Source organism: Pseudophryne corroboree, chromosome 6 (assembly GCF_028390025.1).
Source record: "Pseudophryne corroboree isolate aPseCor3 chromosome 6, aPseCor3.hap2, whole genome shotgun sequence".
Taxonomy (NCBI): domain Eukaryota; kingdom Metazoa; phylum Chordata; class Amphibia; order Anura; family Myobatrachidae; genus Pseudophryne; species Pseudophryne corroboree.
This window is the reverse complement of record NC_086449.1, coordinates 38901110-38913609: the sequence shown is the minus strand read 5'-3', so window position 1 is coordinate 38913609 and position 12500 is coordinate 38901110. Positions and strand designations below refer to the sequence as shown.

At 33.2% G+C, this 12500-nt stretch overlaps 20 non-coding genes across 20 annotated transcripts; all 20 read right to left on the bottom strand.

Moving 5' to 3' along the window:
• Positions 1 to 75: 75 nt before the first annotated feature.
• On the bottom strand, positions 76 to 147 carry TRNAW-CCA (transfer RNA tryptophan (anticodon CCA)). Its single transcript has one exon. It is a non-coding gene; the product is annotated as a tRNA-Trp (tRNA).
• A 575-nt stretch (positions 148 to 722) lies between these two features.
• Positions 723 to 794, bottom strand: TRNAW-CCA (transfer RNA tryptophan (anticodon CCA)). The gene has a single exon. It is a non-coding gene; the product is annotated as a tRNA-Trp (tRNA).
• Positions 795 to 1367: 573 nt separating this feature from the next.
• TRNAW-CCA (transfer RNA tryptophan (anticodon CCA)) lies at positions 1368 to 1439 on the bottom strand. The gene has a single exon. It is a non-coding gene; the product is annotated as a tRNA-Trp (tRNA).
• Positions 1440 to 2005: 566 nt separating this feature from the next.
• On the bottom strand, positions 2006 to 2077 carry TRNAW-CCA (transfer RNA tryptophan (anticodon CCA)). Its single transcript has one exon. It is a non-coding gene; the product is annotated as a tRNA-Trp (tRNA).
• Positions 2078 to 2650: 573 nt separating this feature from the next.
• TRNAW-CCA (transfer RNA tryptophan (anticodon CCA)) lies at positions 2651 to 2722 on the bottom strand. Its single transcript has one exon. It is a non-coding gene; the product is annotated as a tRNA-Trp (tRNA).
• Positions 2723 to 3288: 566 nt separating this feature from the next.
• TRNAW-CCA (transfer RNA tryptophan (anticodon CCA)) lies at positions 3289 to 3360 on the bottom strand. The gene has a single exon. It is a non-coding gene; the product is annotated as a tRNA-Trp (tRNA).
• Positions 3361 to 3933: 573 nt separating this feature from the next.
• TRNAW-CCA (transfer RNA tryptophan (anticodon CCA)) lies at positions 3934 to 4005 on the bottom strand. Its single transcript has one exon. It is a non-coding gene; the product is annotated as a tRNA-Trp (tRNA).
• A 575-nt stretch (positions 4006 to 4580) lies between these two features.
• TRNAW-CCA (transfer RNA tryptophan (anticodon CCA)) lies at positions 4581 to 4652 on the bottom strand. Its single transcript has one exon. It is a non-coding gene; the product is annotated as a tRNA-Trp (tRNA).
• A 576-nt stretch (positions 4653 to 5228) lies between these two features.
• TRNAW-CCA (transfer RNA tryptophan (anticodon CCA)) lies at positions 5229 to 5300 on the bottom strand. Its single transcript has one exon. It is a non-coding gene; the product is annotated as a tRNA-Trp (tRNA).
• A 573-nt stretch (positions 5301 to 5873) lies between these two features.
• On the bottom strand, positions 5874 to 5945 carry TRNAW-CCA (transfer RNA tryptophan (anticodon CCA)). The gene has a single exon. It is a non-coding gene; the product is annotated as a tRNA-Trp (tRNA).
• A 566-nt stretch (positions 5946 to 6511) lies between these two features.
• Positions 6512 to 6583, bottom strand: TRNAW-CCA (transfer RNA tryptophan (anticodon CCA)). The gene has a single exon. It is a non-coding gene; the product is annotated as a tRNA-Trp (tRNA).
• Positions 6584 to 7156: 573 nt separating this feature from the next.
• On the bottom strand, positions 7157 to 7228 carry TRNAW-CCA (transfer RNA tryptophan (anticodon CCA)). Its single transcript has one exon. It is a non-coding gene; the product is annotated as a tRNA-Trp (tRNA).
• A 575-nt stretch (positions 7229 to 7803) lies between these two features.
• Positions 7804 to 7875, bottom strand: TRNAW-CCA (transfer RNA tryptophan (anticodon CCA)). The gene has a single exon. It is a non-coding gene; the product is annotated as a tRNA-Trp (tRNA).
• Positions 7876 to 8451: 576 nt separating this feature from the next.
• On the bottom strand, positions 8452 to 8523 carry TRNAW-CCA (transfer RNA tryptophan (anticodon CCA)). The gene has a single exon. It is a non-coding gene; the product is annotated as a tRNA-Trp (tRNA).
• A 574-nt stretch (positions 8524 to 9097) lies between these two features.
• Positions 9098 to 9169, bottom strand: TRNAW-CCA (transfer RNA tryptophan (anticodon CCA)). Its single transcript has one exon. It is a non-coding gene; the product is annotated as a tRNA-Trp (tRNA).
• A 566-nt stretch (positions 9170 to 9735) lies between these two features.
• Positions 9736 to 9807, bottom strand: TRNAW-CCA (transfer RNA tryptophan (anticodon CCA)). Its single transcript has one exon. It is a non-coding gene; the product is annotated as a tRNA-Trp (tRNA).
• Positions 9808 to 10381: 574 nt separating this feature from the next.
• TRNAW-CCA (transfer RNA tryptophan (anticodon CCA)) lies at positions 10382 to 10453 on the bottom strand. The gene has a single exon. It is a non-coding gene; the product is annotated as a tRNA-Trp (tRNA).
• Positions 10454 to 11026: 573 nt separating this feature from the next.
• TRNAW-CCA (transfer RNA tryptophan (anticodon CCA)) lies at positions 11027 to 11098 on the bottom strand. The gene has a single exon. It is a non-coding gene; the product is annotated as a tRNA-Trp (tRNA).
• A 566-nt stretch (positions 11099 to 11664) lies between these two features.
• TRNAW-CCA (transfer RNA tryptophan (anticodon CCA)) lies at positions 11665 to 11736 on the bottom strand. Its single transcript has one exon. It is a non-coding gene; the product is annotated as a tRNA-Trp (tRNA).
• A 574-nt stretch (positions 11737 to 12310) lies between these two features.
• TRNAW-CCA (transfer RNA tryptophan (anticodon CCA)) lies at positions 12311 to 12382 on the bottom strand. Its single transcript has one exon. It is a non-coding gene; the product is annotated as a tRNA-Trp (tRNA).
• Between the last annotated feature and the right edge of the window lie 118 nt (positions 12383 to 12500).

Genomic DNA, 12500 nt, shown 5'->3' with positions numbered 1-12500 from the left:
AGGTGGATGACAGACTTGGCAAATTGTTTCTTTTATGGTGTTTCATTTGGTAAATTTCATCTTCAAAATGGTAATTGACCCCGACGTGATTTGAACACGCAACCTTCTGATCTGGAGTCAGACGCGCTACCGTTGCGCCACGAGGTCATTTATGAGCAATAGTTTGTTTACTGATTGCGGTGCTTTAGACGATAAATATACTTTCTGTAAAAACTGAATCAAGAATTTGGTTATTGATAAGCAAACAAGCCCACATCTTTGCTTCCATAACCAAAGAATATGACTGTTTGTTTTTCCTTAAATGTAAAGTCATTATTCTTAGCAAAATAAGAAAGCTGAAAGGAAAAATTGATCAAAAAAATCAAATTACTTCTAAATGTCTTACAAAATAAAGTAATTGTTGGTGTTAGCACTTATGTAAAATTTTGAAGATGTAAGTTACCGGAATTGAAATGATGCAATATGAAACAAAACTTAATCATAAAGAAACCAAGAGTACAGAGTATGCTTCAATGTCAAGATATGGTGATGTCAAATTAACTGGGTATTTTTTGTATAAGTATTATGAGAAATGAGCAGAATGGGCATTTATTATGAAACTGTGCAGGTGATATAGTTATCCCTATGAGCAAATATCACATTACAGAAGGTGGATGACAGACTTGGCAATTTGTTTCTTTTATGGTGTTTCATTTGGTAAATTTCATCTTCAAAATGATAATTGACCCCGACGTGATTTGAACACGCAACCTTCTGATCTGGAGTCAGACGCGCTACCGTTGCGCCACGAGGTCATTTATGAGCAATGGTTTGTTTACTGATTGCGGTGCTTTAGACGATAAATATACTTTCTGTAAAAACTGAATCAAGAATTTGGTTATTGATAAGCAAACAAGCCCACATCTTTGCTTCCATAACCAAAGAATATGACTGTTTGTCTTTCCTTAAATGTAGTCATTATTCTTAGCAAAATAAGTAAGCTGAAAGGAAAAATTGATCAAAAAAATCAAATTACTTCTAAATGTCTTACAAAATAAAGTAATTGTTGGTGTTAGCACTTATGTAAAATTTTGAAGTTGTAAGTGACCGGAATTGAAATGATGCAATATGAAACAAAACTTAATCATAAAGAAACCAAGAGTACAGAGTATGCTTCAATGTCAAGATATGGTGATGTCAAATTAACTGGGTATTTTTTGTATAAGTATTATGAGAAATGAGCAGAATGGGCATTTATTATGAAACTGTGCAGGTGATATAGTTATCCCTGTGAGCAAATATCACATTACAGAAGGTGGATGACAGACTTGGCAATTTGTTTCTTTTATGGTGTTTCATTTGGTAAATTTCATCTTCAAAATGGTAATTGACCCCGACGTGATTTGAACACGCAACCTTCTGATCTGGAGTCAGACGCGCTACCGTTGCGCCATGAGGTCATTTTTTAGCAATGGTTTGTTTACTGATTGCGGTGCTTTAGACGATAAATATACTTTCTGTAAAAACTGAATCAAGAATTTGGTTATTGATAAGCAAACAAGCCCACATCTTTGCTTCCATAACCAAAGAATATGACTGTTTGTCTTTCCTTAAATGTAAAGTCATTATTCTTAGAAAAATAAGTAAGCTGAAAGGAAAAATTGATCAAAAAAATCAAATTACTTCTAAATGTCTTACAAAATAAAGTAATTGTTGGTGTTAACACTTATGTAAAATTTTGAAGATGTAAGTTACCGGAATTGAAATGATGCAATATGAAACAAAACTTAATCATAAAGACACCAAGAGTACAGAGTATGCTTCAATGTCAAGATATGGTGATGTCAAATTAACTGGGTATTTTTTGTATAAGTAGTATGAGAAATGAACATTTATTATGAAACTGTGCAGGTGATATAGTTATCCCTGTGAGCAAATATCACATTACAGAAGGTGGATGACAGACTTGGCAATTTGTTTCTTTTATGGTGTTTCATTTGGTAAATTTCATCTTCAAAATAGTAATTGACCCCGACATGATTTGAACACGCAACCTTCTGATCTGGAGTCAGACGCGCTACTGTTGCGCCACAAGGTCATTTATGAGCAATGGTTTGTTTACTGATTGCGGTGCTTTAGACGATAAATATACTTTCTGTAAAAACTGAATCAAGAATTTGGTTATTGATAAGCAAACAAGCCCACATCTTTGCTTCCATAACCAAAGAATATGACTGTTTGTCTTTCCTTAAATGTAGTCATTATTCTTAGCAAAATAAGTAAGCTGAAAGGAAAAATTGATCAAAAAAATCAAATTACTTCTAAATGTCTTACAAAATAAAGTAATTGTTGATGTTAGCACTTATGTAAAATTTTGAAGTTGTAAGTGACCGGAATTGAAATGATGCAATATGAAACAAAACTTAATCATAAAGAAACCAAGAGTACAGAGTATGCTTCAATGTCAAGATATGGTGATGTCAAATTAACTGGGTATTTTTTGTATAAGTATTATGAGAAATGAGCAGAATGGGCATTTATTATGAAACTGTGCAGGTGATATAGTTATCCCTGTGAGCAAATATCACATTACAGAAGGTGGATGACAGACTTGGCAATTTGTTTCTTTTATGGTGTTTCATTTGGTAAATTTCATCTTCAAAATGGTAATTGACCCCGACGTGATTTGAACACGCAACCTTCTGATCTGGAGTCAGACGCGCTACCGTTGCGCCATGAGGTCATTTTTGAGCAATGGTTTGTTTACTGATTGCGGTGCTTTAGACGATAAATATACTTTCTGTAAAAACTGAATCAAGAATTTGGTTATTGATAAGCAAACAAGCCCACATCTTTGCTTCCATAACCAAAGAATATGACTGTTTGTCTTTCCTTAAATGTAAAGTCATTATTCTTAGAAAAATAAGTAAGCTGAAAGGAAAAATTGATCAAAAAAATCAAATTACTTCTAAATGTCTTACAAAATAAAGTAATTGTTGGTGTTAACACTTATGTAAAATTTTGAAGATGTAAGTTACCGGAATTGAAATGATGCAATATGAAACAAAACTTAATCATAAAGACACCAAGAGTACAGAGTATGCTTCAATGTCAAGATATGGTGATGTCAAATTAACTGGGTATTTTTTGTATAAGTAGTATGAGAAATGAACATTTATTATGAAACTGTGCAGGTGATATAGTTATCCCTGTGAGCAAATATCACATTACAGAAGGTGGATGACAGACTTGGCAATTTGTTTCTTTTATGGTGTTTCATTTGGTAAATTTCATCTTCAAAATGGTAATTGACCCCGACATGATTTGAACACGCAACCTTCTGATCTGGAGTCAGACGCGCTACTGTTGCGCCACAAGGTCATTTATGAGCAATGGTTTGTTTACTGATTGCGGTGCTTTAGACGATAAATATACTTTCTGCAAAAACTGAATCAAGAATTTGGTTATTGATAAGCAAACAAGCCCACATCTTTGCTTCCATAACCAAAGAATATGACTGTTTGTCTTTCCTTAAATGTAGTCATTATTCTTAGCAAAATAAGTAAGCTGAAAGGAAAAATTGATCAAAAAAATCAAATTACTTCTAAATGTCTTACAAAATAAAGTAATTGTTGGTGTTAGCACTTATGTAAAATTTTGAAGTTGTAAGTGACCGGAATTGAAATGATGCAATATGAAACAAAACTTAATCATAAAGAAACCAAGAGTACAGAGTATGCTTCAATGTCAAGATATGGTGATGTCAAATTAACTGGGTATTTTTTGTATAAGTATTATGAGAAATGAGCAGAATGGGCATTTATTATGAAACTGTGCAGGTGATATAGTTATCCCTGTGAGCAAATATCACATTACAGAAGGTGGATGACAGACTTGGCAATTTGTTTCTTTTATGGTGTTTCATTTGGTAAATTTCATCTTCAAAATGGTAATTGACCCCGACGTGATTTGAACACGCAACCTTCTGATCTGGAGTCAGACGCGCTACCGTTGCGCCACAAGGTCATTTATGAGCAATGGTTTGTTTACTGATTGCGGTGCTTTAGACGATAAATATACTTTCTGTAAAAACTGAATCAAGAATTTGGTTATTGATAAGCAAACAAGCCCACATCTTTGCTTCCATAACCAAAGAATATGACTGTTTGTCTTTCCTTAAATGTAAAGTCATTATTCTTAGCAAAATAAGTAAGCTGAAAGGAAAAATTGATAAAAAAAATTAAATTACTTCTAAATGTCTTACAAAATAAAGTAATTGTTGGTGTTAACACTTATGTAAAATTTTGAAGATGTAAGTTACCGGAATTGAAATGATGCAATATGAAACAAAACTTAATCATAAAGAAACCAAGAGTACAGAGTATGCTTCAATGTCAAGATATGGTGATGTCAAATTAACTGGGTATTTTTTGTATAAGTATTATGAGAAATGAGCAGAATGGGCATTTATTATGAAACTGTGCAGGTGATATAGTTATCCCTGTGAGCAAATATCACATTACAGAAGGTGGATGACAGACTTGGCAATTTGTTTCTTTTATGGTGTTTCATTTGGTAAATTTCATCTTCAAAATGGTAATTGACCCCGACGTGATTTGAACACGCAACCTTCTGATCTGGAGTCAGACGCGCTACCGTTGCGCCACGAGGTCATTTTATGAGCAATGGTTTGTTTACTGATTGCGGTGCTTTAGACGATAAATATACTTTCTGTAAAAACTGAATCAAGAATTTGGTTATTGATAAGCAAACAAGCCCACATCTTTGCTTCCATAACCAAAGAATATGACTGTTTGTTTTTCCTTAAATGTAAAGTCATTATTCTTAGCAAAATAAGTAAGCTGAAAGGAAAAATTGATCAAAAAAATCAAATTACTTCTAAATGTCTTACAAAATAAAGTAATTGTTGGTGTTAGCACTTATGTAAAATTTTGAAGATGTAAGTTACCGGAATTGAAATGATGCAATATGAAACAAAACTTAATCATAAAGAAACCAAGAGTACAGAGTATGCTTCAATGTCAAGATATGGTGATGTCAAATTAACTGGGTATTTTTTGTATAAGTATTATGATAAATGAGCAGAATGGGCATTTATTATGAAACTGTGCAGGTGATATAGTTATCCCTGTGAGCAAATATCACATTACAGAAGGTGGATGACAGACTTGGCAATTTGTTTCTTTTATGGTGTTTCATTTGGTAAATTTCATCTTCAAAATAGTAATTGACCCCGACATGATTTGAACACGCAACCTTCTGATCTGGAGTCAGACGCGCTACTGTTGCGCCACAAGGTCATTTATGAGCAATGGTTTGTTTACTGATTGCGGTGCTTTAGACGATAAATATACTTTCTGTAAAAACTGAATCAAGAATTTGGTTATTGATAAGCAAACAAGCCCACATCTTTGCTTCCATAACCAAAGAATATGACTGTTTGTCTTTCCTTAAATGTAGTCATTATTCTTAGCAAAATAAGTAAGCTGAAAGGAAAAATTGATCAAAAAAATCAAATTACTTCTAAATGTCTTACAAAATAAAGTAATTGTTGATGTTAGCACTTATGTAAAATTTTGAAGTTGTAAGTGACCGGAATTGAAATGATGCAATATGAAACAAAACTTAATCATAAAGAAACCAAGAGTACAGAGTATGCTTCAATGTCAAGATATGGTGATGTCAAATTAACTGGGTATTTTTTGTATAAGTATTATGAGAAATGAGCAGAATGGGCATTTATTATGAAACTGTGCAGGTGATATAGTTATCCCTGTGAGCAAATATCACATTACAGAAGGTGGATGACAGACTTGGCAATTTGTTTCTTTTATGGTGTTTCATTTGGTAAATTTCATCTTCAAAATGGTAATTGACCCCGACGTGATTTGAACACGCAACCTTCTGATCTGGAGTCAGACGCGCTACCGTTGCGCCATGAGGTCATTTTTGAGCAATGGTTTGTTTACTGATTGCGGTGCTTTAGACGATAAATATACTTTCTGTAAAAACTGAATCAAGAATTTGGTTATTGATAAGCAAACAAGCCCACATCTTTGCTTCCATAACCAAAGAATATGACTGTTTGTCTTTCCTTAAATGTAAAGTCATTATTCTTAGAAAAATAAGTAAGCTGAAAGGAAAAATTGATCAAAAAAATCAAATTACTTCTAAATGTCTTACAAAATAAAGTAATTGTTGGTGTTAACACTTATGTAAAATTTTGAAGATGTAAGTTACCGGAATTGAAATGATGCAATATGAAACAAAACTTAATCATAAAGACACCAAGAGTACAGAGTATGCTTCAATGTCAAGATATGGTGATGTCAAATTAACTGGGTATTTTTTGTATAAGTAGTATGAGAAATGAACATTTATTATGAAACTGTGCAGGTGATATAGTTATCCCTGTGAGCAAATATCACATTACAGAAGGTGGATGACAGACTTGGCAATTTGTTTCTTTTATGGTGTTTCATTTGGTAAATTTCATCTTCAAAATGGTAATTGACCCCGACATGATTTGAACACGCAACCTTCTGATCTGGAGTCAGACGCGCTACTGTTGCGCCACAAGGTCATTTATGAGCAATGGTTTGTTTACTGATTGCGGTGCTTTAGACGATAAATATACTTTCTGCAAAAACTGAATCAAGAATTTGGTTATTGATAAGCAAACAAGCCCACATCTTTGCTTCCATAACCAAAGAATATGACTGTTTGTCTTTCCTTAAATGTAGTCATTATTCTTAGCAAAATAAGTAAGCTGAAAGGAAAAATTGATCAAAAAAATCAAATTACTTCTAAATGTCTTACAAAATAAAGTAATTGTTGGTGTTAGCACTTATGTAAAATTTTGAAGTTGTAAGTGACCGGAATTGAAATGATGCAATATGAAACAAAACTTAATCATAAAGAAACCAAGAGTACAGAGTATGCTTCAATGTCAAGATATGGTGATGTCAAATTAACTGGGTATTTTTTGTATAAGTATTATGAGAAATGAGCAGAATGGGCATTTATTATGAAACTGTGCAGGTGATATAGTTATCCCTGTGAGCAAATATCACATTACAGAAGGTGGATGACAGACTTGGCAATTTGTTTCTTTTATGGTGTTTCATTTGGTAAATTTCATCTTCAAAATGGTAATTGACCCCGACGTGATTTGAACACGCAACCTTCTGATCTGGAGTCAGACGCGCTACCGTTGCGCCACAAGGTCATTTATGAGCAATGGTTTGTTTACTGATTGCGGTGCTTTAGACGATAAATATACTTTCTGTAAAAACTGAATCAAGAATTTGGTTATTGATAAGCAAACAAGCCCACATCTTTGCTTCCATAACCAAAGAATATGACTGTTTGTCTTTCCTTAAATGTAAAGTCATTATTCTTAGCAAAATAAGTAAGCTGAAAGGAAAAATTGATAAAAAAAATTAAATTACTTCTAAATGTCTTACAAAATAAAGTAATTGTTGGTGTTAACACTTATGTAAAATTTTGAAGATGTAAGTTACCGGAATTGAAATGATGCAATATGAAACAAAACTTAATCATAAAGAAACCAAGAGTACAGAGTATGCTTCAATGTCAAGATATGGTGATGTCAAATTAACTGGGTATTTTTTGTATAAGTATTATGAGAAATGAGCAGAATGGGCATTTATTATGAAACTGTGCAGGTGATATAGTTATCCCTGTGAGCAAATATCACATTACAGAAGGTGGATGACAGACTTGGCAATTTGTTTCTTTTATGGTGTTTCATTTGGTAAATTTCATCTTCAAAATGGTAATTGACCCCGACGTGATTTGAACACGCAACCTTCTGATCTGGAGTCAGACGCGCTACCGTTGCGCCACGAGGTCATTTTATGAGCAATGGTTTGTTTACTGATTGCGGTGCTTTAGACGATAAATATACTTTCTGTAAAAACTGAATCAAGAATTTGGTTATTGATAAGCAAACAAGCCCACATCTTTGCTTCCATAACCAAAGAATATGACTGTTTGTTTTTCCTTAAATGTAAAGTCATTATTCTTAGCAAAATAAGTAAGCTGAAAGGAAAAATTGATCAAAAAAATCAAATTACTTCTAAATGTCTTACAAAATAAAGTAATTGTTGGTGTTAGCACTTATGTAAAATTTTGAAGATGTAAGTTACCGGAATTGAAATGATGCAATATGAAACAAAACTTAATCATAAAGAAACCAAGAGTACAGAGTATGCTTCAATGTCAAGATATGGTGATGTCAAATTAACTGGGTATTTTTTGTATAAGTATTATGATAAATGAGCAGAATGGGCATTTATTATGAAACTGTGCAGGTGATATAGTTATCCCTGTGAGCAAATATCACATTACAGAAGGTGGATGACAGACTTGGCAATTTGTTTCTTTTATGGTGTTTCATTTGGTAAATTTCATCTTCAAAATGGTAATTGACCCCGACGTGATTTGAACACGCAACCTTCTGATCTGGAGTCAGACGCGCTACCGTTGCGCCACGAGGTCATTTATGAGCAATGGTTTGTTTACTGATTGCGGTGCTTTAGATGATAAATATACTTTCTGTAAAAACTGAATCAAGAATTTGGTTATTGATAAGCAAACAAGCCCACATCTTTGCTTCCATAACCAAAGAATATGACTGTTTGTCTTTCCTTAAATGTAGTCATTATTCTTAGCAAAATAAGTAAGCTGAATGGAAAATTTGATCAAAAAAAATCAAATTACTTCTAAATGTCTTACAAAATAAAGTAATTGTTGGTGTTAGCACTTATGTAAAATTTTGAAGTTGTAAGTGACCGGAATTGAAATGATGCAATATGAAACAAAACTTAATCATAAAGAAACCAAGAGTACAGAGTATGCTTCAATGTCAAGATATGGTGATGTCAAATTGACTGGGTATTTTTTGTATAAGTATTATGAGAAATGAGCAGAATGGGCATTTATTATGAAACTGTGCAGGTGATATAGTTATCCCTGTGAGCAAATATCACATTACAGAAGGTGGATGACAGACTTGGCAATTTGTTTCTTTTATGGTGTTTCATTTGGTAAATTTCATCTTCAAAATGGTAATTGACCCCGACGTGATTTGAACACGCAACCTTCTGATCTGGAGTCAGACGCGCTACTGTTACGCCATGAGGTCATTTTTGAGCAATGGTTTGTTTACTGATTGCGGTGCTTTAGACGATAAATATACTTTCTGTAAAAACTGAATCAAGAATTTGGTTATTGATAAGCAAACAAGCCCACATCTTTGCTTCCATAACCAAAGAATATGAATGTTTGTCTTTCCTTAAATGTAAAGTCATTATTCTTAGAAAAATAAGTAAGCTGAAAGGAAAAATTGATCAAAAAAATCAAATTACTTCTAAATGTCTTACAAAATAAAGTAATTGTTGGTGTTAACACTTATGTAAAATTTTGAAGATGTAAGTTACCGGAATTGAAATGATGCAATATGAAACAAAACTTAATCATAAAGACACCAAGAGTACAGAGTATGCTTCAATGTCAAGATATGGTGATGTCCAATTAACTGGGTATTTTTTGTATAAGTATTATGAGAAATGAGCATTTATTATGAAACTGTGCAGGTGATATAGTTATCCCTGTGAGCAAATATCACATTACAGAAGGTGGATGACAGACTTGGCAATTTGTTTCTTTTATGGTGTTTCATTTGGTAAATTTCATCTTCAAAATGGTAATTGACCCCGACGTGATTTGAACACGCAACCTTCTGATCTGGAGTCAGACGCGCTACCGTTGCGCCACGAGGTCATTTTATGAGCAATGGTTTGTTTACTGATTGCGGTGCTTTAGACGATAAATATACTTTCTGTAAAAACTGAATCAAGAATTTGGTTATTGATAAGCAAACAAGCCCACATCTTTGCTTCCATAACCAAAGAATATGACTGTTTGTCTTTCCTTAAATGTAGTCATTATTCTTAGCAAAATAAGTAAGCTGAAAGGAAAAATTGATCAAAAAAATCAAATTACTTCTAAATGTCTTACAAAATAAAGTAATTGTTGGTGTTAGCACTTATGTAAAATTTTGAAGTTGTAAGTGACCGGAATTGAAATGATGCAATATGAAACAAAACTTAATCATAAAGAAACCAAGAGTACAGAGTATGCTTCAATGTCAAGATATGGTGATGTCAAATTAACTGGGTATTTTTTGTATAAGTATTATGAGAAATGAGCAGAATGGGCATTTATTATGAAACTGTGCAGGTGATATAGTTATCCCTGTGAGCAAATATCACATTACAGAAGGTGGATGACAGACTTGGCAATTTGTTTCTTTTATGGTGTTTCATTTGGTAAATTTCATCTTCAAAATGGTAATTGACCCCGACGTGATTTGAACACGTATCCTTCTCATCTGGAGTCAGACGCGCTACCGTTGCGCCACGAGGTCATTTATGAGCAATGGTTTGTTTACTGATTGCGGTGCTTTAGACGATAAATATACTTTCTGTAAAAACTGAATCAAGAATTTGGTTATTGATAAGCAAACAAGCTCACATCTTTGCTTCCATAACCAAAGAATATGACTGTTTGTCTTTCCTTAAATGTAGTCATTATTCTTAGCAAAATAAGTAAGCTGAAAGGAAAAATTGATCAAAAAAATCAAATTACTTCTAAATGTCTTACAAAATAAAGTAATTGTTGGTGTTAGCACTTATGTAAAATTTTGAAGTTGTAAGTGACCGGAATTGAAATGATGCAATATGAAACAAAACTTAATCATAAAGAAACCAAGAGTACAGAGTATGCTTCAATGTCAAGATATGGTGATGTCCAATTAACTGGGTATTTTTTGTATAAGTATTATGAGAAATGAGCAGAATGGGCATTTATTATGAAACTGTGCAGGTGATATAGTTATACCTGTGAGCAAATATCACATTACAGAAGGTGGATGACAGACTTGGCAATTTGTTTCTTTTATGGTGTTTCATTTGGTAAATTTCATCTTCAAAATGGTAATTGACCCCGTCGTGATTTGAACACGCAACCTTCTGATCTGGAGTCAGACGCGCTACCGTTGCGCCACAAGGTCATTTATGAGCAATAGTTTGTTTACTGATTGCGGTGCTTTAGACGATAAATATACTTTCTGTAAAAACTGAATCAAGAATTTGGTTATTGATAAGCAAACAAGCCCACATCTTTGCTTCCATAACCAAAGAATATGACTGTTTGTTTTTCCTTAAATGTAAAGTCATTATTCTTAGCAAAATAAGTAAGCTGAAAGGAAAAATTGATCAAAAAAATCAAATTACTTCTAAATGTCTTACAAAATAAAGTAATTGTTGGTGTTAGCACTTATGTAAAATTTTGAAGATGTAAGTTACCGGAATTGAAATGATGCAATATGAAACAAAACTTAATCATAAAGAAACCAAGAGTACAGAGTATGCTTCAATGTCAAGATATGGTGATGTCCAATTAACTGGGTATTTTTTGTATAAGTATTATGAGAAATGAGCATTTATTATGAAACTGTGCAGGTGATATAGTTATCCCTGTGAGCAAATATCACATTACAGAAGGTGGATGACAGACTTGGCAATTTGTTTCTTTTATGGTGTTTCATTTGGTAAATTTCATCTTCAAAATGGTAATTGACCCCGACGTGATTTGAACACGCAACCTTCTGATCTGGAGTCAGACGCGCTACCGTTGCGCCACGAGGTCATTTTATGAGCAATGGTTTGTTTACTGATTGCGGTGCTTTAGACGATAAATATACTTTCTGTAAAAACTGAATCAAGAATTTGGTTATTGATAAGCAAACAAGCCCACATCTTTGCTTCCATAACCAAAGAATATGACTGTTTGTCTTTCCTTAAATGTAGTCATTATTCTTAGCAAAATAAGTAAGCTGAAAGGAAAAATTGATCAAAAAAATCAAATTACTTCTAAATGTCTTACAAAATAAAGTAATTGTTGGTGTTAGCACTTATGTAAAATTTTGAAGTTGTAAGTGACCGGAATTGAAATGATGCAATATGAAACAAAACTTAATCATAAAGAAACCAAGAGTACAGAGTATGCTTCAATGTCAAGATATGGTGATGTCAAATTAACTGGGTATTTTTTGTATAAGTATTATGAGAAATGAGCAGAATGGGCATTTATTATGAAACTGTGCAGGTGATATAGTTATCCCTGTGAGCAAATATCACATTACAGAAGGTGGATGACAGACTTGGCAATTTGTTTCTTTTATGGTGTTTCATTTGGTAAATTTCATCTTCAAAATGGTAATTGACCCCGACGTGATTTGAACACGTATCCTTCTCATCTGGAGTCAGACGCGCTACCGTTGCGCCACGAGGTCATTTATGAGCAATGGTTTGTTTACTGATTGCGGTGCTTTAGACGATAAATATACTTTCTGTAAAAACTGAATCAAGAATTTGGTTATTGATAAGCAAACAAGCTCACATCTTTGCTTC